Source organism: Equus asinus, chromosome X (assembly GCF_041296235.1).
Source record: "Equus asinus isolate D_3611 breed Donkey chromosome X, EquAss-T2T_v2, whole genome shotgun sequence".
Lineage (NCBI taxonomy): Eukaryota > Metazoa > Chordata > Mammalia > Perissodactyla > Equidae > Equus > Equus asinus.
Window position 1 is genome coordinate 65,151,985 of NC_091820.1, and position 20,633 is coordinate 65,172,617.

Below are 20,633 nucleotides of genomic sequence, written 5' to 3' on the forward strand. Positions count from 1 at the left end.
TTAGTTAATGTAATTAGAAGTGTAAGAATTGAAAAATGAAGATAAAGCCATTTCTACTTAGAGACTATATCATTATATATTGAGGAAACCGTAAGTTTAGGTAGAAAAAGTGCCTGAAATGTTAAGAAAATGTTGTGAACTAGCAGGATAAAAAATTCTTACAGGGAAATAAGATTTTATGTATAAAAATGAAAACCAATTAAAAGATATAGCAAAATAGAAAACCCAATTATAATAACAAAAATAAACAAAAAACATAGGCATGAATACAAAAGAAAAATGTTAAAGACCTAATGAGGAAAATTATAAAACATTTCTGAAAGGACCAAAATTAGATGGCATTTTTTCCTAAGGACATATCTCTTATCTCAGTTTACATTGTAATATAATCTCAATAAAAATAAAAACTTTATTTCTGGAATCAGATAAATTAATTAAAAAGTTCATGTGGAAAAACTGATAATCCAGTAAAAGACAAGAGCAGTGTGTGTGTGTGTGTGTCTACCATAGACACAAAATGTACAGCTTCAATAACTAAGATTGTACAAATCTGTGCCAGTAATCAATGTATTTCTTCGTAGCTCCAAATTTGCCCTGCAATACCTGCTCTGTTAGAATGGATGAAATTCTTTTAAGTAGTTTTCCTTTACAGTGCGGAAAATGTTAAGCTGTCTCAGTGGACAGCACTAGAGGGACATTACAGGATGAAGAACCTCTCTTTCTGGTTCTGGTTGCTGCACTGTGAGTCAGCAGTATAGGCAAGAGGATATCCAGTGGTACTCTACCCAACCTCATGTCCAGAAGCGGTGGTCTCTTGGTTGCCATTGATCTCTGGCCAGGGAAGATGATCACCTTCTTGTGAACTACATGGACATTACACACTCTAGGCATCCTGCTGGCGCTGGCACATTGACACATTCTGATCACCTGTCTTCTGGAGGTAGTTTCAAAAGGCCCTTCCAAGGCAGTAGTCCCCCCAACATGGACACTGAATGCTCTGAGACTCCCTCCCATACTGGCACCCTCACTCCCTCTACATGCCTCCCTGCCTGGCCACCCACTTCAGCTCACCTGCACCACAGAGAGTTGTTTCAGCTCAGTGATTGTAGAACAACTCTTGCCTGGAAAAATTAGCAAACTTCTCTGCTATCCAGTGGGGTGAAACTACACTTTATGCAGTGAAATCTGAACAACACCCTTGGGGAATGGGTCTCCTATTGAAATTTCTCCATCCTTGGACATTGTTCCTCAGCTGTAATGTATCCTATAGAGTCCTGTCACATCTCCTAGTTACTATTTTATTATAGCTTAATAATTCTCTATAAGAAATTTCTGCATGTTTGGATAACAGAGAAATTCTTGTATCCTGATAGGAACTAAAGCAATACAGAATTAGTACCTGAAGTTGTCTCAAGAGATATTCCACTTAAGATGAGAGTTGGGGGTTGTTTTGTTGGACTTAAGTGCCATGCTGAGTTCTTTGACAACAGGAAGTACAATGTTAGCAACCTATGATATGCAGCATCATCACAAAATCAGTTGTCATCTGTAGCTGGTAACATTTCTCAATCTTGACACTATTGCCATTATGGGGCAGATAATTGTTTGTTGTGGGGGGCTATTGTGTGCCTTGAAGTATGTTTAGGAGCATCCCTGATCTTTGCCCACTAGATACCAGTAGCACCCCCACCAAATTTTGACAACTAAAAATGTCTTCAGGCCTTGCCTGATGTCCTTTGGGTGAATGAGTCAAAATTGCTCTTGTACGAGAACAGCTGGCTTGAATATGATGGAATTCCAACCTTGTGGGTTCAACTGGCTGATGCACTTAACAATTATGGTAGTATTGATGACTATAAGGATTAGGTTGTACAATGGATTCTTTGGATGCACTTAAATACCTATAGAGAAAAAAAATGTCAGGCTCAAACCTGATAATTCACAGCTCAATTAATTTTCTGAAAACTAGAGACCTTCTATGACAGCACTAAAAGAATGTCTTATTTCTTGTTACTGCTGAAAACCAAACAGATCTAATTTTGCAGGTTGTTATTTTACAATGACAGTTGGATTCACAGTCTTGTCAAGTTATTCATGTGAGTATTAAGGTATAGACTGGGAAAGAATGAGATCGTGAAAATTGGAATGGTTGGATGCAGATGAAATTGACAACTTTGAATGCACAATCCATTCTGAGCCTGAAAGTAGCTTGTATAAACCCTTCATATCAGGAAATTTTCAGGACATTCAGTGGTATGGAGCATGGCAAGATATCCCCTCCAATGTGAAAGACAAGTTGCTGCATCTCACATCACCTAAATAGAACCACAACACTTCATAAGCTTTTTTGTATTGTAGAAGAAACATATTTATTTGAATGTGTTACTTGAATTCATTTGCAAAGTCACCTATAAGACTTCCAGTTTTGAGTGGGGGCCAGAGCAAGAGAAGGCTCTCTATCAAGTTCAGGCTGCACTATAAACCACTCTATCACTTTGGTCCTTATGATCCATCAAATCCAATGATAACTTGAAGTGCCCCTGGTAAATAAAGGTGCTATATGGAGCCTCTGGCAAGCACCAATTGGGGAATTAGTGGAGAGTTTTGGAATTTTGGAGCAAATATAAAGCCTTTTCTGCAGATATATATCTATATACCTCATCTCCTGAAAATAGCTGGCTTAATGGAAAAGTGAGACAGCTTACTGAAGACTCAGTTATGGGGCCAACTGACAGATAGTGCTGTGAAAGAATAGAGTTCTCTCACACGATGCAGTTTATGCTTTGAATCAGAGACAATTATAAGGTGCTCTGTTCTCCATAGCCTGAATACGTGGGTCCAGGAATCCATAGGTGGAAGCGCTAGTGGCTGTTCTCACTAGCTAACAACCCATTCAAAGATTTATTTCTTCCTTTCTAAGCAACTTTCATCTCCACCGGCTTGGGGAACTTGGTCCAAAATGAGGATAAACGTCCACCAACGGACATAATGGTTTTATTGAATGGGAAAATGAGACTATCACCTGGCCATTATGGGCTATTTATGCCATTGAATCAATTAACAGAAAAAGGAATTAAACTACTAGTAGGTGTAATTGATCATGATCACTAAGAGGAAATTTGTTTGCTGCTACACAATGGAGGCAAGAAAGTCTAGGAATGGAACCCGGAGGATTCTTCAGGGTCTCTTTATGTACTTTGACCAATACTAAAGATTAATGGAAAGTTACAGGAAACAAAATAAAGCTGGCAAATGAGAACTCAGATCCTTTGGGAAGGAAGGTTTGAGTCACTCTACCAGGTAAAGAAACCACATCAACTGAGGTTCTTGCTGATGAGAAAGGAAATAGGAAATGAGTATTTGAAAAAGAAAGCCATAGATACCAATGATAACTTCATTGTCAATTTAAGAAATGGTGATCATAAAAGTGTATTAGTTTGCTAGGGCTGTCGCAACAAAATACCACAGACTACCACAGACTGGATGGCTTATCAATAGAAATTTATTTTCTCTCAGTTCTGGAGGCAGAAGTTCCAGGATCAAGAAGTCAGCTTGTTTGATTTCTCCTGAAGTCTCTCTCATTGGCTTGCAAATAGCCACTTTCTCCCTGTGTTTTCACATGGCCTTTCCTCTGTGTATGTATATCATTTGCATTTCTCTCTATGTGCCTGAATTTTCTCCTCTTATAAGGACACCAGTCAGATTGAATTAGAGCCCACCTTAAAGACCTCATTTATTTACTTCCTTAAAGGCTCTATCTCCAAACCCTATCTCCAAACATTTTGAGGTACCAGGGGTTAGGGGTTTGATATATGAATTTTGGGGGAGCACAATTTAGCCCATAACAAAAATTTTGTATGATTTCTCTGTGCTTGGTATATGCATACGTATATTTGAATATATTAACCTTTTGCTTCTTTTCTCTCTTTCTTTCCATTTTTATTTTATAACAAAGTTATTGGAGGTTAAATATCCAAATTAATCTATAACTAAGAAAATATTAAGTAGAAATGTGACAAAATTTGTGGAAAAGTTAATGTAGCTAGTGATGGGCACAATGACTCTTAAGATTTTGCATCTTCTTCTTTTGGGGAATAGTGGGAACTTCACTTGTAAGAAGGGTAGCTGCAATTTTTAGGTAGAACTATAAACTTGTTTTGATGTAAAGCAGTTCAAACGTGTGTAAAAAGTGCATATGGAAACTGAGCAACCAAAGACATGTACTGTGCCAGTTACCAACTTATTGCCTCTCCACTCCAATTTACTTTTCAATATCTTCTTGATAATAATGTATGCAATTCCTTTAAGCATATCTACTTTACAGTAAGCATAATGTTAAGCTTTCTCAGTAAACACCAGTAGAGGAAGATTGAAAATGGTGGGAGTCTTCTACCTGTTTTGGTGGCTGCACATCAGTCAGTGTTGTGGATGTGAGGACATCTGGCGGCGCTTTCCCCCTGCTGTGCACTCAGACTATATGATCCCTTGACCTTGCAGCCCTGGCCTGGCCTGATGATCACCTTCTTATGGCTTTCTGAAAAGAATACTTTATGCACTAGATATCCCACCTCCACTAGGTCTCAACAACCTTTTATCAACTTCCTCCCTTGAGATTTCTTTCCATTGACCCTCTTTATGCCATGAGGGCATTCTCCTGACAGGAATACTATGCGCTTCAGGCCTTTTTCTCACACTGGCAGCCTCATTCTCTGTGCATGTCCTTATGCCAGCCATGGATTGTGGTTGCTTGCATCCTAGAAATTTGTTCTCTGCTTTCTCGGAAACTGCAGAGATATAGCCTGGATATCTCTGGCCTGGATAATCCAGTGAACCTTGTTATCCAGTGGGCTACTACTACACTTTCTTGAACAAGATCTGAACCTGCCTCGGGAAAGGAGTCCACTTCCAAGTTTGTCTTTTCTTGAGTATTCTCCCTCAGCTCTAGGGAACCTGGTAGGGTTCTTTTATATCTTATACTTAGTATTTTATCATAGTTGAATAATTGTTTATATTGTTTCCACTGTTTAGATAGTTGAACAGTTCCTATTTTCTTATTAGACTCAGATGGATACAAAGTCTTATGGAGAATTGGTAAAGAATAGAAAGTCCAGAGATAGGTCTGTACATATTTGGAGATGGAGTATATCATAAAAGTGGGTTTTCAAATCATGAGGTAAAAATGTACTTTTTTATTGAGGTATAATTGACATGCAACTATAGTAGTTGCAGGTGTACGAAAATAATGATTTACTATTTGCACATATTGCAAAATGATCACCACAATAAGTCTATTAACATCCATTATCACATATAGATACATAATTTTTTCTTGTAGTGAGAACTTTTAAGATTTATTTGCTTAGCAACTTTCAAATATGCAATATATGTTATTATTAACTACAGTGGCCATGCTGTACATAACATCAACATGACATTTATTTTATAACTAGAATTTTGTACCTTTTGACTCCCTTCAGCCACTTTGCCCACTCCCCACCCCCACCTCTGGCAACCACCAGTCTGTTCTCTGTATCTATGAACTTGGTTTTTTTTTAGGTTCCACGTATAAGTGAGATCATGCAGTGTCTTTCTTTCTCTGTCTGACTTATTGCGCCTAGCACAGTGCCCTCAAGTTTCATGCATGTTGTCACAAATGGAAAGATTTCATATTTTTTCTGGCTCACTAGTACTCCCATATACACACACACACACACACACACACACACACACACACATACATCTCACATTTTCCTTATCCATCCATTGATGGACACTTAGGTTTTCATATCTTGGCTGTTGTAAATAACGCTGCAATGAACATAGAGGTACATATATCTTTTCGAGTTAGTGTTTTCATATTCTTTGACTAAATACCCAGAAGTAGAATTACCGGATCATATCATCATCCTATTTTTTTTTTTTTTTGAGGAAGATTTGCCCTGAGCTAACATCTGTGCCAATCTTCCTCTACCTTATATGTGGGATGCCTCCACAGTATAGCTGACGTGTGGAGCAAGTCCGCACCCGGAATCTGAACCCACGAACCCCCTGTCACTGAAGCGGAGCACCCAGAACTTCAACCACTCGGCCATGGGGCTGGCCCCTCATCATTCTAATTTTAAATTTTTGAGTAATCTCCATATTGTTTTCCCTAGTGGCTTCACCAGTTTACATTCCCAATAACAGTGCAGAAGTGTTCTCTTTTCTCCACATCCTCTCCGACGCTTGTCATTTCTTATCTTTTTGATAAAAGCTATTGTAAAGATGTGCTTTTAAGCACATATTGTTAGATAATCAATATAGCCACCTGCAAAAGGAGATTTTGAATTTATCTTCACACTGTGCATTAGGGTAAATATCAAATGGGTCAATAGTTTAAATGTAAAAATGTCTTCATAATAGTGTGAAAAGAAAACATGGGTAAATAATTTAAAGTCTCATAAGGGAGAAAGTACTTCTAATTAGAATGTGCTTTGATATTATACTGGGATTTCATTCTGGGATTAAAAATTAAGGTAACTTTTAGTACTCTTACAACTTCTATTCACCATTTTAATGAAGTTCCGGGGTAGAGCAATGAGACAAGGAAAGGGAAAAATATATATATAAAGCTTAAAAAGAAAGAAAGAAATATTCACTGACAACAAAATTATGTGCATAGAGAATTTAAAAATGTCTAGAGATAAATACTGACAGTTAATAAGTTAATTTATAAAAATTACTGCATAAAAATTCAAAACAAAAATATATTTTTTACACTAGGAGGAAACATTTATTAAATATAATTTGAAAGATGATCTTACTTATAGTAGCATCAAGACAAATACTAATGACTAAATCTAACAAAGACACTATTTAAATGAAGCAAAGATGAGCTCTATATATTGGCCCCTAGGTTGTTTATTTATTCACTGCAGTCTGAGACATGTTAGCTCAAAAACCTACCAGCATCAAACTCAAATTTTATTTTCAGACTAGTTTTAGATTCAGAGTAAAATTGAACAGACAGTATAGAGAGTTCCTAAATACCCCCTGCACTCACACATGCACAGACTCCCCCATTATAAGTATCCCACACTAGAGTGGTACATTTGTCAAAATGGATCAACCTGAATGAACAAAAAATTACCACTCAAAGTTCACAGTTTACATGAAGGTTCACAATTGATCTTGTATATTCTATGGGTGTATACAAAAGTATAATGATATGTATCCACCATTACAGTATCATACAGAATAGTTTCACTGCCCCCAAAATCCTCTGTGCTCTGCCTATTTATCCCTCCTTCCCCTCTAGCCTCTGACAGCCACTGATCTTGCTTCCATAGTTTTGTCTTTTACAAAATGAAATATAGTTGGAATCAGAGTGTGTAGCCTTTTCATATTGGCTTCTTTCATTTAATAATATGCATTTAAGTTTCTCCCTCAAGAGAATGGGCTTAAGAGCGCATTTCTTTTTAGTGCTGAATGTTATTCCATTGTCTGGTTGTACCACAATTGATTTTTCCATTCACCTCCTGAAGGACACCTTCTTTCCTTCAAAGTTTTGGCATCAATGAATAAAGTTGCGATAAAGTCCAAGTACAGGTTTTTGTGTGGACATCAGTTTTCAATTTATTTGATTAAATACCAAGGAGAATGACTGCTGCATCATATGGTAAAAGTATTTTCAGTTCTAAGAAACTGGAACACTGTCTTCCAAAGTGCCTGTACTATTTTCCATTCCTACCAGCAATTAGAGTTCCTCTTGCTTCATATCCTCTCCACTATTTGTTGTCGTCAGCATTTTGGGTTTTCTCCATTCTAATAGATGTATATGGCATGTTTTTGTTTTAATTTGCACTTCCCTAATAGCAGGTGATATTGGGCATGTTTTCATATGCTTCTTTTCCATCTGTACATCTTTGGTGAGGTTTGGTGTTCATATATTTTGCCAATTTGTTAATTGAGTTGTTTATCTTCTTATAGTGGAATTTTAAGTGTTCCTTTACATTTTGGATAACAGTCCTTTATTAGATATGTCTTTTGCAAATATATTCTCCCTGTCTTGGGTTTGTCTTCTCATTCTCTTGACAGTGTCTTTCACAAGGCAGACATTTTTAATATTGTTGAAGTTCACCTCATCAATTATTTTTTTCATAGATCATGCCTTTCGTGTTGCATCTAAAAAGTTATCATCATAGACAAAGTCAACCAGATTTTCTCTTATATTATCTTCTAGGAGTTTTATAGTTTTGCATTTTGTATTAAGATCTTTGATCAATTTTGAAATAATTTATGTGAAGTTTGTAAAGTCTGTATCTAGATTCACTTTTTTTTCTATGTGGATGTCCAGTTATTCCAGCATCATTTGTTGAAAGACTATCTTTGCTCTATTTTATTTCCTTTGTTTCTTTGATAAAGATCGGTTGACTATATTTATGTGAGTCTACTTTTGGGCTTTCTATTCTTTTCCATTGATCCATTTGTTTATTCTTTCACCGATATCACACTGTCTTGATTGCGGTAGTAATTCTTGAGGTTTGGTCATGTCAATCCTGACTTTGTTCTTCTCCTTCAATATTGAGTTGACTATTCTGGGTCTTTTGCCTTTCCATATAAGTTTCAGAAACAATTTGTTGATAGCCACAAAATAACTTGCTGGGATTTTGATTGTGGTTGCATTAAATCTACATATCAAGTTGGTAAAAACTCACATCTTGAAAATATTGAGATTTCCTATCCAGGAACATGGAATATCTCTTGATTTATTTGTTTCTTCTTTGATTTCTTTCATCAGAGTTTTGGAGTGTTCCTCATATAAATCTTGTACATATTTTGTTAAATATATACCTAAGTATTTCATTTTTGAGGTTCTAATTTAAGTGGTATTGTATTTTTAATTTAAAAATTATTTTTCTATTTGTTGGTATATAGGAAAGTGATTAACTTTTGTATATAACCTTGCATCTGGAACCTTGATGAAATTGCCTACTAATTCCAGGAATAATTTGTAATTTTTTCAGATAGTCTATATAGAGAATCATGTCATATGTGAACAAAGGCAATTTTACTTCTTCCTTCTCAATCTGTATTACTTTTCTTTTCTTTTTTTTCTCTTATTGTCTTAGCTAGGACTTCCAGTACAATTCTGAAAAGAACTGGTGACAAGGGACATCCTTGCCTTATTCCTGATCTTAGTGGCAAAGCTTCTACTTTCTCACTATTAAGTATGATGTTAATTAGTTTTTTAATATGCTCTTTATTGAGTTGAGGAAGTTCTTCCATTCCTAATTTTTAAGAGTTTTTGTCTTGAATGGGTGTTGGATTTTGTGAAATAGATTTTATGCATAAGATATAATGATATTTTTTCCTTTAGCCTGCTGATGTGATGGATTACAGTAATTGATTTTCAAGTGTTAAATCAGCTTTGTATAGCTGGGATAAATCCCACTTAGTTCTGGTGTATAATTATTTTTATACAATGTTGGATTCAATTTGCTAATATTTTGTCGGAGATTTTTGTACCTATCTTCATAAGGGATGTTGCTGTATAATTTTTTTTCTTGTAATATCTTTTTCTGGTTTTGGTATTAAAGTGATGTTGGCCTCAAGGAATAAGTTAAGAATTATTCCCTCTGCTTATATCTTCTGGAGGAGATTGTAGAGAATTGGTATAATTTTTTAATTAAATGTTTGGTAGAATTCAGCAGTAAATCAATCTTGCCTGATGTTTCTCTTTTGGAATGCTATTATTGATTCAATTTTTAATATATATATATATATATATTTCATATATATGCTTATTCAGATTGTCTATTTATTCTGGTGTGAGTTTTGGCAGATTGTGTCTTTCAAGAGATTGGTCAATTCATCTATATTCTTACTGGTTTCCCGCCTAGTGGGTCTGTCCATTTCTGAAAGAGGAGAGTTTATGTTTCAAACTATAACAGTAAATTCATCTATTTCTCCTATCAGTTTTTGAGTCATGTATTTTGATGCTCTGCTATAAGGTGTATACACATTAAATACCGCTGTGTCTTCTGGGGAACTGAACTTTTTATCATTATGCATTACCCTTCTTTATCCCTGAAAATATTCCTTCTTATGAATTCTACTCTGTCAGAAGTTAATATAGTTACTACAATTTTCTTTTTGTTAGTGTTAGCATGATATATCTTTTTTCATCCCTTTACTTTTAATCTATATGTATCTTTATATTTAAATTGGATTTAGTAAAAACAACACATAATGGGTCTTATTTTTGAGCCACTTTGAATGTCTCTGTGTTTAATCAGTGCATTTAGACCATTGAGGTTTAAAGTGATTATTAATATAGTTGAATTAATATTTACTATCTTTGCAACTGTTTTTGTTGACTTAATACTTTTTCCTTATTTTTACCCTCCACTATAATTCTATTTTTATTTTAAGATTTTTAAATTTTTTTCCTTTTATACCCCAAAGGCCCCCCGTACATAGTTGTGTATTTTTTTAGTTGTGGGTCCTTCTAGTTGTGACATGTGGGATGCCGCCTCAGCATGGCTTGATGAGCAGTGCCATGTCCACGCCCCCAATTCAAACTGGCAAAACCCTGGGCCGCCTGCAGTGGAGCGTGCGAACTTAACCACTCGGCCACAGGGCTGGCCCTAATTCTCTTTTTTTGTGGTTTTAGTTGAGCATTTTATATAACTCCATTTTCTCTCTATTCTTAGCATATCAGTATTATATTTTTCTTTTTTCTTTTTGAGGAAGATTAGCCCTGAGCTAACTACTGCCAGTCCTCCTCTTTTTGCTGAGGAGGCCTGGCCCTGAGCTAACATCTGTGCCCATCTTCCTCTACTTTATATGTGGGATGCCTACTACAGCTTGGCTTGACAAGCAGTGCCATGTCCGCACCCAGGATCCGAACCGGCCAACCCCGGGCCACTGAAAAGCGGAACATGTAAACGTAACTGCTGTGCCACTGGGCCAGCCCCCTTTTTACTTATTTTTTAGTTATTGCCTTAGAGTTTGCAATGTACTTTTGCAACTCATCCATGTCAATTTTCAAATATCACTATATTATTCCATGGGTAGTGTAAGTTGCTTATAATAACAAAATATTCATATTTCTTCTCTCTTTTAACATTTTTGTAAGGCAACAATTTCCCTGAATTTTTGTCTGTCTGAGAAAGTTTATTTCCCATTCACTTTTGAAGGATAATTTTGCAGGGTACAGAATTCCTGGTTGGTGGTGTTTTTTCCTCTCAACATAATGATTCAATATTTGTATACACTGTGAAATAATCTGCACAATAAGTCTAGTTGACACCTTTCACCGTACATACTTAAAAATGTTTTCTTTAGATGAAGACTTTTAAGACCTACACTCTTAACAACTTTCTAATATGCAGTACAGTATTAATTTTTTAATGCTTATTTTTACATTTTGTTCACCTTAATTTTTGCTGTAGTATTTTTATAAAGGTATAGTTGCTATACAAGATCATATTAGTTTCAGGTGTAGAACTTAATGATTCAGTATTTGTATATATTTTGAAATGATCATGACAATAAGTTGATGTCCATCACTATGTGTAGTTACAAAACATTTTTTCCTGTAATGAAAACTTTTAAGATCTACTTGCTAGCAAGTTTCAAATATGCAATATAGTATTATTAACTGTAGTCACCCTGCTGTACATTATATAAGCATGACATTTATTTTGTAAATGGAAGTTTGTAACTTTTGATCCTCTTCACTCATTTCTCCCACCCCTTAATCCGTGCCTCTGGCAACCACCAATATGTTTTCTGTATTTATGAGCTTGGTAGGTTTTTTTTTTTTTAGATTCCACATGTAAGTAAAATTATATGGTATTTGTCTTTCTCTACCTGGCTTAATTTTATTGTTAAATAATATTCTACTGCATATATATATACCACATATTCCTTATCCATTCATCCATTGATGGATGCTTAGGTAGTTTCAATATCTTGGCTATTGTAAACAATGCTGCAAAGAACATGGGAGAACTTAGATCTTTTTGAATTAGTGTTTTCATTCTCTTCAGATAAATATTCAGAAGTGGAACTTCTGAATCATACAAAACTTTTATTTTTAATTGTTGAGGGAACCTCCATACTGTTTTCCATAGTTGCTGCACCAGTTTACATTTGCACCAACAGTGCACAAGGGTTCCTCTTTCTCTAAATCCTCGCCAACACTTACTATCACTTGTCTTTTTGATAATAGTCGTTTTAACAGATGTGAGGTGATATCTCATTATGCTTTTGATTTATATTTTCCTGATGATTAGTGATGTTGAACATCTTTTCATATACCTGTTGGTTATGTATGTGTCTTCTTTGGAGAAATGTCTGTTCAGATTCTCTGCACATTTTGAAACTGGGTTGTTTGTTTTTTTGGTATTGAGTTGTATCAGTTCTTTATATAATTTGGGTATTAAACTCTTATCAGATATATAATTTGAAAATATTTTCTCCCTTTCAGTAAGTTATTTTTTCATTCTGCTGGTGATTACTTTTGCTGTGCAGAATCTTTTAAATTTAATGTATTCCCACCTGTTTAATTTTGCTTTTGTTGCTTTGGCTTATGGTGTTAGATTCAAAAAGTCGTTTCTGAGACCTGTGACATGGAGCTTACCAGCTAGGTTTTCTTCTAGGAATTTTATGGTTTCAGGTCTTACATTCAAGTCCTTAATCCATCTTGAGTTAATTTTTGTGTATGGTGTAAGACAGTGGTCCAGTTTCACTCTTCTGCAAGCGGCTGTCCAGTTTTCCCAACACCATTTACGGAAGAAACTATCCTTTCTCCATTGTGTATTCTTGGCTCCTTTGTCATAAATTAATTGACCATATAACTGTGGATTTATTTCTGGGCTCTCTATTCTGTTCTATTGATCTATATGTCCGTTTTTATGTGAATACCATACTGTTTTCATTACTATAGCTTTTTAATGCAATTTGAAATCAAGGAGCATAATGCCTTCAGCTTTGTTTTACTTTCTCAAGATTTCTTTAGGTATTTGGGGTCTTTTGTGTTTCCATACAAATTTTAGGATTATTTCCTCTATTTTGTGAAAAAAAAATGTCACTGGAATTTTGATAGTGATTGCATTGAATCTGTACATTGCTCTGGGTAGTATGGATATTTTAAGAATATTAATTCTTCTTATTCATGAGCACAGAATAGCTTCCCATTTATTTATATTTTATTCAGTTTCTTTTATTAATGTCTTGCAATTTTAAGCGTACAGGTCTTTTACCTCCTTGATTAAATTTATTCCTAGTTATTTTTTTCTTTTTTATGAAATTCTAAACGGGATTGTTTTCTAAATCTCTCCTTCTAATAGTTTGTTATTAGTGTGTAGAAACACAACACATTTTTGTGTATTGAATTTGTATCCTACAACTTTATTGAACTTATTTATTAGTCCTAACAGATTTTGGTGAAGTCTTTATGGTTTTCTACACATAATATTATGTCAACTACAAATAGTAGCAGTTTTACTTATTTCTTTCCAATTTAGATGACTTTCTTTCTTTGTCTTGCCTAATTTCTCTGGCTAGGACTTCCAATACTATATTGAATTAAAGTGAAGAGAGTAGGTATCTTTGCCTTATTCCTGATCTTAAATAAACTGCTTTTAGCTTTTCACCATTGAGTATGATGTTAGCTTTGGGTTTGTCATATATGGTTTCTATTTTGTTAAGGTGCGTTCCCTCTATATCCACTTTGTTGAGATTTTCTATCATAAATGGATGTTAAACTCTGTCAAATGCATTTTCTGCATCAATTGAGATTATCATATGATTTTATCCTTCATGTTGTTAATGTGGTGCATCTAATTGATTGATTTGTAGATGTTGAACTATCTTTGCATCCCTGGAATAGATCCCTCTTGATTGTGATGTATGATCCTTTCAATATATATTTGAATTCAGTTTGCTAACGTTTTGTTGAGGACTTTTGTACCAATGTTCATCAGGGATATTGGCCTGTAATTTTTTTTCCTTGTGGCATCCTTGTCTGGTTTGGGTATGAGGGTAATGCTGGCCTCATAAAATGAGCTTGGAAGCATGTATAATTTTTAGAAATTTCTCTTCTTCTCTTTTTTGAGATTGGATTTATTGCTTATCAGTTTTGGTTTGGTTTATTGTTAAGAGTTTATGGGTTATGAGTCTTGGATTGGTATTAACTCTTCTTTGAAAGCTTGGTACAATTAACCAGTGAATCCACCTGGTCCTGAACTTTTGTTCCATGGGAGGTTTTTTGATTACTAATTAAATCTGCTTATTAGTAATCAATCTGTCCAGATTTTCTACTACTTCATGACTCGGTCTTGACAGGTTGTATGTTTCAGGAATTTATCTATTTCTTCCAGGTTGTCAAATTTTTTGGAATATCATTGTTCATAGTAGTCTCTTATGATCTTTTCTATTTCTGTGATATCTGTGGTAACATGTCCTCTTTTATTTCTGATTTTATTTGAGTCCTCTATCTTTTTTCTTTGTGAGTCTGTCTAAATATTTCTCAATTTTGTTCATCTTTTCAAAGAACCAGCTCTAAGTTTTGTTGCCCTATTCTATTTTTTTGTTTCTATTTCATTTATTTCTGCTCTGATCTGTGTTGTTTCCTTTCTTCTACTAAATTTTGGCTTTGTTTCTTCTTTTTTTAGTTCCTTGAGGTGTAAAGTTAGGTTGTTTATTTGAGATTTTTCATGTTGCTTGATTTAGGCATTTATCATTGTAAACTTTCCTCTTAGAAAGGCTTTTGCTACATTCTATAACTTTTGGTATGCTGTATTTCCATTTTTGTTTGTCTCAAGGTATTTTTGGATTTTAAAAATTTATTCTTTGACCCACTGGTTGTTTAGTAACATGATAATTTCCACATATATGTGAATTTTTCAATTTTCCTCTTATAATCGGTTTCTAGTTTTGTATCATTACTGTCAGAAAAGATACGTGACATGATTTCAATCCTCTTAAATTTATTAAGACTCACATTGTGGCCTAACATATGATCTATCCTGGAGAATGTTCCATGTGCACTTACAGGAATGTGTGTTCTGTTGCTTTGGATGGAATTTTCCATAAATATCTGTTAAATCCATCTGGCCTAACATTTCATTTAAGACAAATGTTTCTGTATTGATTTTCTGTCTAGATGATATCCATTGATGTAACTAGGATATTAAAGCCCCCTACTATTATTGTACTGCTATTTCTCCCTTTGGGTCTGTTAATATTTGATCTACATATTTAAGTACATTCCTTCTTGAGATCTTTTATAAGGGAAGAAAGTTCAATTTTGTCAAATTCTTTCTTTGCATCTACTGAGGGGATCATGTGATTTTTATCTTTAATTCTATTAATGTGATTTATCATGTTTATAGATTTGCATATCTTGAAAGATCCTTGCATCCCAGTGATAAATCTGAACTCATCATGGTTTATGTTCCTTTTCATATGCTGTTGAAATTAGTTTGCTAGTATTTTGATGAGAAATTTTACTTTTATATTTATCAGGGATATTGTTTTTTAGTTTTATTTTCTGGTAGTGTACTTATCTGGCTTTGATATAAGGGTACCGCTGGTCTCATAAAATAAGTTTGTGAGTGTTCATTACTCTTTGATTATCTGGAATAGCTTAAGAGAATTCACATTAATTCTTCTTTAAAAGTTTGGTATAATTTACCTGTGAAACCATCCAGTCATATGCTTTTCTTTGGTGGGAGGTTTTTGATGAGTGATTCAATTTTCTTTACTTGTTATTGATCTGTTCAGATTTTCTATCTTGATAATTCAGTCTTGGTAGGTTGTATAGTTTTAAGAATTTATCCATTTCTTCTAGGTTATCCAGTTTGTTGGTGTATAATTGCTCCTAGTAGTTTCTCATGATTCTTTGTATTACTGTGTGTTCTTTCATTTTTTATTTTTATTTTAATTTGAGACTGTCTTCTGTTTGTCTCACTAAAATTTTGTGTATTTTGTTTATGTTTTCAAAAAACTATCTTTTGGTGTCTTTGATCTTCTCTATTGATTTTCTGGTCTCCATATCATTTATTTTCTCTTCTCTTTGTTATTTCTTTCCTTCTGGTGACCTTGGGCTTAGATTTTTTCCCCTAGTTCATTGTGATATAAAGTTAGATTGTTTATTTGTCATCTTTCTTTTACTTAATGTAGGTGTTTATCACTATAGGCTTTGATCTCAGTACCGCTTTTGCTGTATCCCATAAGTTTGGGTATGTTTTGCTTCCATTTTCACTTGTGTGGGTGAGGATATAGAGTATTGGGAGTACCAGTGGGCCACTTGGGAGTATTTGTAGGCAAGGTGTCCCCAGCATCTCGTGGATGGGCTTCCAGATGGAGTTTGTTTATCAGATAATAAGACTTGAGCCCCTTTGATGGCTTTCAATAGCTCTACTGTTGTTTTTCCAGCTGCTCCCTGCCTGCTAGTCATGGAACACACCTCAATTTTCTGGATGGGTGAGAAAGAAGTGGGACTCTTTGGCAGCATTCTGTACAGCTGGGGAAATTGGATGCTCACTCATATGTTCTGACTTTTCCCTGTGGGAAAAATCACAAGCTAAAAATGTCTCTTGGCGCTGAGCTGTGCCACTTTGGGAGAGGGGTGACATAGCTAAAGTGAAAATATTCCCCTTACTCTCTTGAATGCATCAAATCTCAGGTATGCTTTGTTCTCCAACAGTGTCCTGGGACCTCGCTGATGGATTTCCAGACTTCCACAAAAACACTTTCATCTGTGGGGAATTGTCAAAATTTTTGTTCTTTATGGAGAAGATGGTAGAAAACTCCTATATCACTGTTACGATGATGTCCCTCCTGGCCTCTAATATTTCTGATGAAATCAACTGCAATCTTATTCATTGTCTTCTACACATGGTGAGTTGTTTTGCTTTTGCTGCTTTCAAGATTTTCTCGTTGTCTTTAACTTTCACCATTTTAACTATGATATTTCTGGGTTCGAATCTCTTTGAGCTTATCCTAATTGGAGTTTTTTGAATTCTTGAGTATGTAGATTAATATTTTTCATCAAATTTGAGAAGTTTTTAGCCATTTTATTTCAAATATGTTTTCAGATCTTTTCGTTCTCCTCTTCTGGTCTTTGTGTTAGTCATACATTTGTGCAATTAGTAGTGTCCCACATTTTCCTGGGGACTTTTTTATTCTTCTTCATTCTTTTTTCTCCCTATTCTTCAGAATGAATAGTCTGTATTTGTATATCATCAAATTTGTTGATTATTTCTTCTGTCAGCTTAAATCTACTACTGTTAAGCCCCTCTAGCAATTTTTTTAAATTTCACTAGGCACATTTCAAGTCCAAATTTTCTATTTTTTCTGTTTTATAATTTATTCCACTTTATTGATAATCTCTATTTGTTGAGATATTTTCATAATACTGTCCTTTAATTTTTTGACAGTGCTTCCTTTGATTCTTTGAACATATTTACAGCAGGTACTTTGTCTTCTTAGTCCAGCATTTGGTCTCTTTCAAAGGCAGTCTCTATTGCTTGCTTTTTTCCTTTTTTGGGTTACATGTTTCTATTTCTTTGCATATCTCATAATTGTTGAAACCTGGATATTTTAAATAATATATTGTAGCAAATTTGGGTGCTAATCTAACCCTCTTCCAGGATATGTTGTTGTTTTCTTGATTAATGATTTATTTGTTTAGTAACTTGGGTGAATTGTACCTATGCAGTTTCCAGTGCACTCACTCTGGTATTTTTCATTTTTTAATTCCTCAATCCTGGATGCTTTGCTTTTGCCCATGGTTCAACCTATCCACTTATTGGCCAAAATGTTTGCCAAAGCTTCCTTAGCTAGCTAGAATTTTACTTTTTTGCCATTAAATGTGTGTGCACTTGTAGGCTTCTTCACAGTTCTAAAAGTTTATGACTTTTCCCCATGTTAAGCCATGACTATTACCTTGGAGTCTCCCTTTGTGATCATTCCTGAGAGGGCATTGTGTTGGGTAAGCATACCATTGTCAAGAAAAAGAGGGTTGAGTGTAATTTCATTTTTGATCTTGACTTTCTAAAAATCATCTCCAGGTCAAAATAGTTTATTGTTCAGGCAGTGTTTGGTCAGAATTTGTAATAAAGCCCTTTGTGGTGGTAAGGCTTATATCCTTTGTTGATGGTACTGTGTATAACTTGAAAGATTTATAAAAGATTTTCTTAAGTACTGCTCTAATTGCTCCTGAGTGGGTACTACCTAATACCTGCACACCGACTTTCTAACCTGCAAGACTGAGTGTGATTCTTGAAGTATGTTTCAGATTATATCCCTCCCAAGTACTCTCTGATAAATTTCTAGCTGATCTATCATTTTTCTTATTGTTCCAAGTATCATGGAGCTACCAGATGCTCTGACTTAATTATTGTATACCAAGATCTCCACTGTTTTAACGATGCTTTGGTCACAAAAGTTTTCACATTCTATACCAAATAAATCAGTTCCTTCAGACAAAACTCCAGAGCTCTTCATCCTTAAAGCCTAGCTCTACCCCTAGGCTGAATTTTTATGCCACTTCACAGGAGCTTGGAACAGAGACACCGAACTACTTATTTTAGATTGATAAATATGCTTTGCTAGTGGAAACATAAGAGAATATCTCCTGGTCTTGGCTTGCCCCTTCTGGCATGAATAGCCAGCCTACAATCAAGGTAAGGCTACAGCATTTGGAATCCCAGTATATTTGGCTTGCCATGCCTAGGGTAGAACTTCTACCATATGTATTAGGACTGTGTGGAAGAAAGGACCTCCAGTGCTCTCAGGAGCACTGTCCAGAATAGAGCTTCTTCAGCCTGGAGCTGAGAAAAATGAGAAATGCCAACAACCTCTGCTGCATTGAAAACATAGCCCTGAGATGGGCTCTGAGGGTAAAGGAAGCTCCTGATTTGTAGTCATCACCCCTCTCATAGCCAGTTTCTATTGCATGCTTTTTCAGCAGTGTAGTTTCACATTCCTGTTTCTTTATATTTCTCTTAATGTCTTTTTGAAAACTGAAAATTTTATATAATGTATCATAGCAACTCTAGATTCTGATTTCCCTCCCTCTGGGGCTTATCTTTATAGCTGTTTTTGTTTTTGTTGTTTTCTGTTCACCTGTTCATTCATTTAGTGACTTACCTGGACTAATTCTGTTGATTCCGTTTCTCCCACTGTGAGTCTCTGATGTCATTGCTCAGTTTTTCTTTGTATTTAACTTTAGATTGGCTTCTTAGGGAGCACCCCTGGTTTAGCATCTCATAGTGGTTAGTCACTGGTTGTTCAGAGATAATTCTTAAACACGTTGAACCAGTCAAGTTTTTCACCTTTGCTGTCAGATCTGTTTGTTACTTGGGGAATTATTTCAAAGTTCAAGGAGTTTACAAGTCCACTCTGTATTCATCTAGGAACTAGTAGCTTGCAAGGGTCCTTTCCAGTATCTCTGGAGCAGAAAGAGCCTTGCACATTGGCACAGCCTTCTAGATGACCAGAGGTAAGCGTGATCTTATCAGACCCATCTTTGACTCTCACTTTTCTTGGATCCCTCTGTTAAATTTCTATCTGGTCTGCTGTTCTATTGATTGTCTCAAATATTGCTGTTATGATATTACCATTTTATGATTCTGTGCATGTGAGATCTTGATTTTTTTCAACAATGTTCCTAAGCTTAGATTCTTTCCTGATTTGCTTCCAATAAAGTTTGTCCCCTGTGTTTCAGCAGTAATACTTGCCCTGGCTCAGGGTCATACTTTCACATCACAGAAACTGAAGGATGTGTTGGAACATCTCCTTGAAAAAAATGCTACAGACTTTTGCTGTTCTTACTGACATTCAACAGGTATCTTGAATAAATACTTCTCAATTTGTCATATGTCCTTTGGTCAATATCTAGAGACTTTAAATTGTTATTTTCTACTATTTTGTCCAGCTTCATTATTGTCTGTTAAAAGAAGACTTACTAAGCTCCTCACACAGCCATTCTGGATGTCCTTATCCCCAGGTATATATTTGTTATGAATATTTTATAATACCATTTGACACACCCAAGAAACTTCAACATGTTAACAGTGTATATGTGTTATTTTTGTTATTTTAAAAATACATATTTAATATTTTTGCTGACCAATTAAGTTCATTGAAACAACATTGATAATTGCCATGGTAGTTTCCAGGACAGATACACATATTGATAACTAATTTTTAGCTTTTAAGGAGCTTAACACCTAGTAGGAGTTATAACTATTAATAGATTTGATATAGTAATTTCTCAAGAGAAAATATATCACTATTAAAGCACAAACGAAGAAATCAAAAGGCGAGACATAATATTTGCACTGGAATATGAGGAGTTTGAACTCAGGTTCATTAAGAGTTCTGGTTAGATGAGGTAATCTGAATCATTACCTAGATCCTAAGATACTAATAATATGGGTTTATTTTATTTAGTTCTGTTTTGTATTCAAAGAGACATGCAAGTGAAGTTGCTTTGAAATGAAAGTCCCATAGAAATACAAAGTGTCATTTTCCTAGAAAGTACTAAAAGAATCTAGATGATGTAAGCATAACTTCATTGGCATTGTATACATAATAGTTGAAAAACTCAAGACTACTCTTTCTCCTATAACAAA

General features: G+C 34.9%; 1 protein-coding gene across 1 annotated transcript in view; it reads left to right on the plus strand.

Annotated features, from left to right (window-relative positions):
• LOC139042703 (transmembrane protein 182-like) overlaps positions 1–20,633 on the plus strand; it is a 139,343-nt gene that overhangs the window by 116,375 nt on the left and 2,335 nt on the right. Inside the window, exons 6-9 of the transcript XR_011499751.1 lie at positions 16,700–16,893; positions 19,413–19,498; positions 19,724–19,843; positions 19,934–20,005. The gene's annotated coding sequence lies outside the window, so the exon portion shown is untranslated. The remainder of the gene's footprint in view (positions 1–16,699; positions 16,894–19,412; positions 19,499–19,723; positions 19,844–19,933; positions 20,006–20,633) is intronic.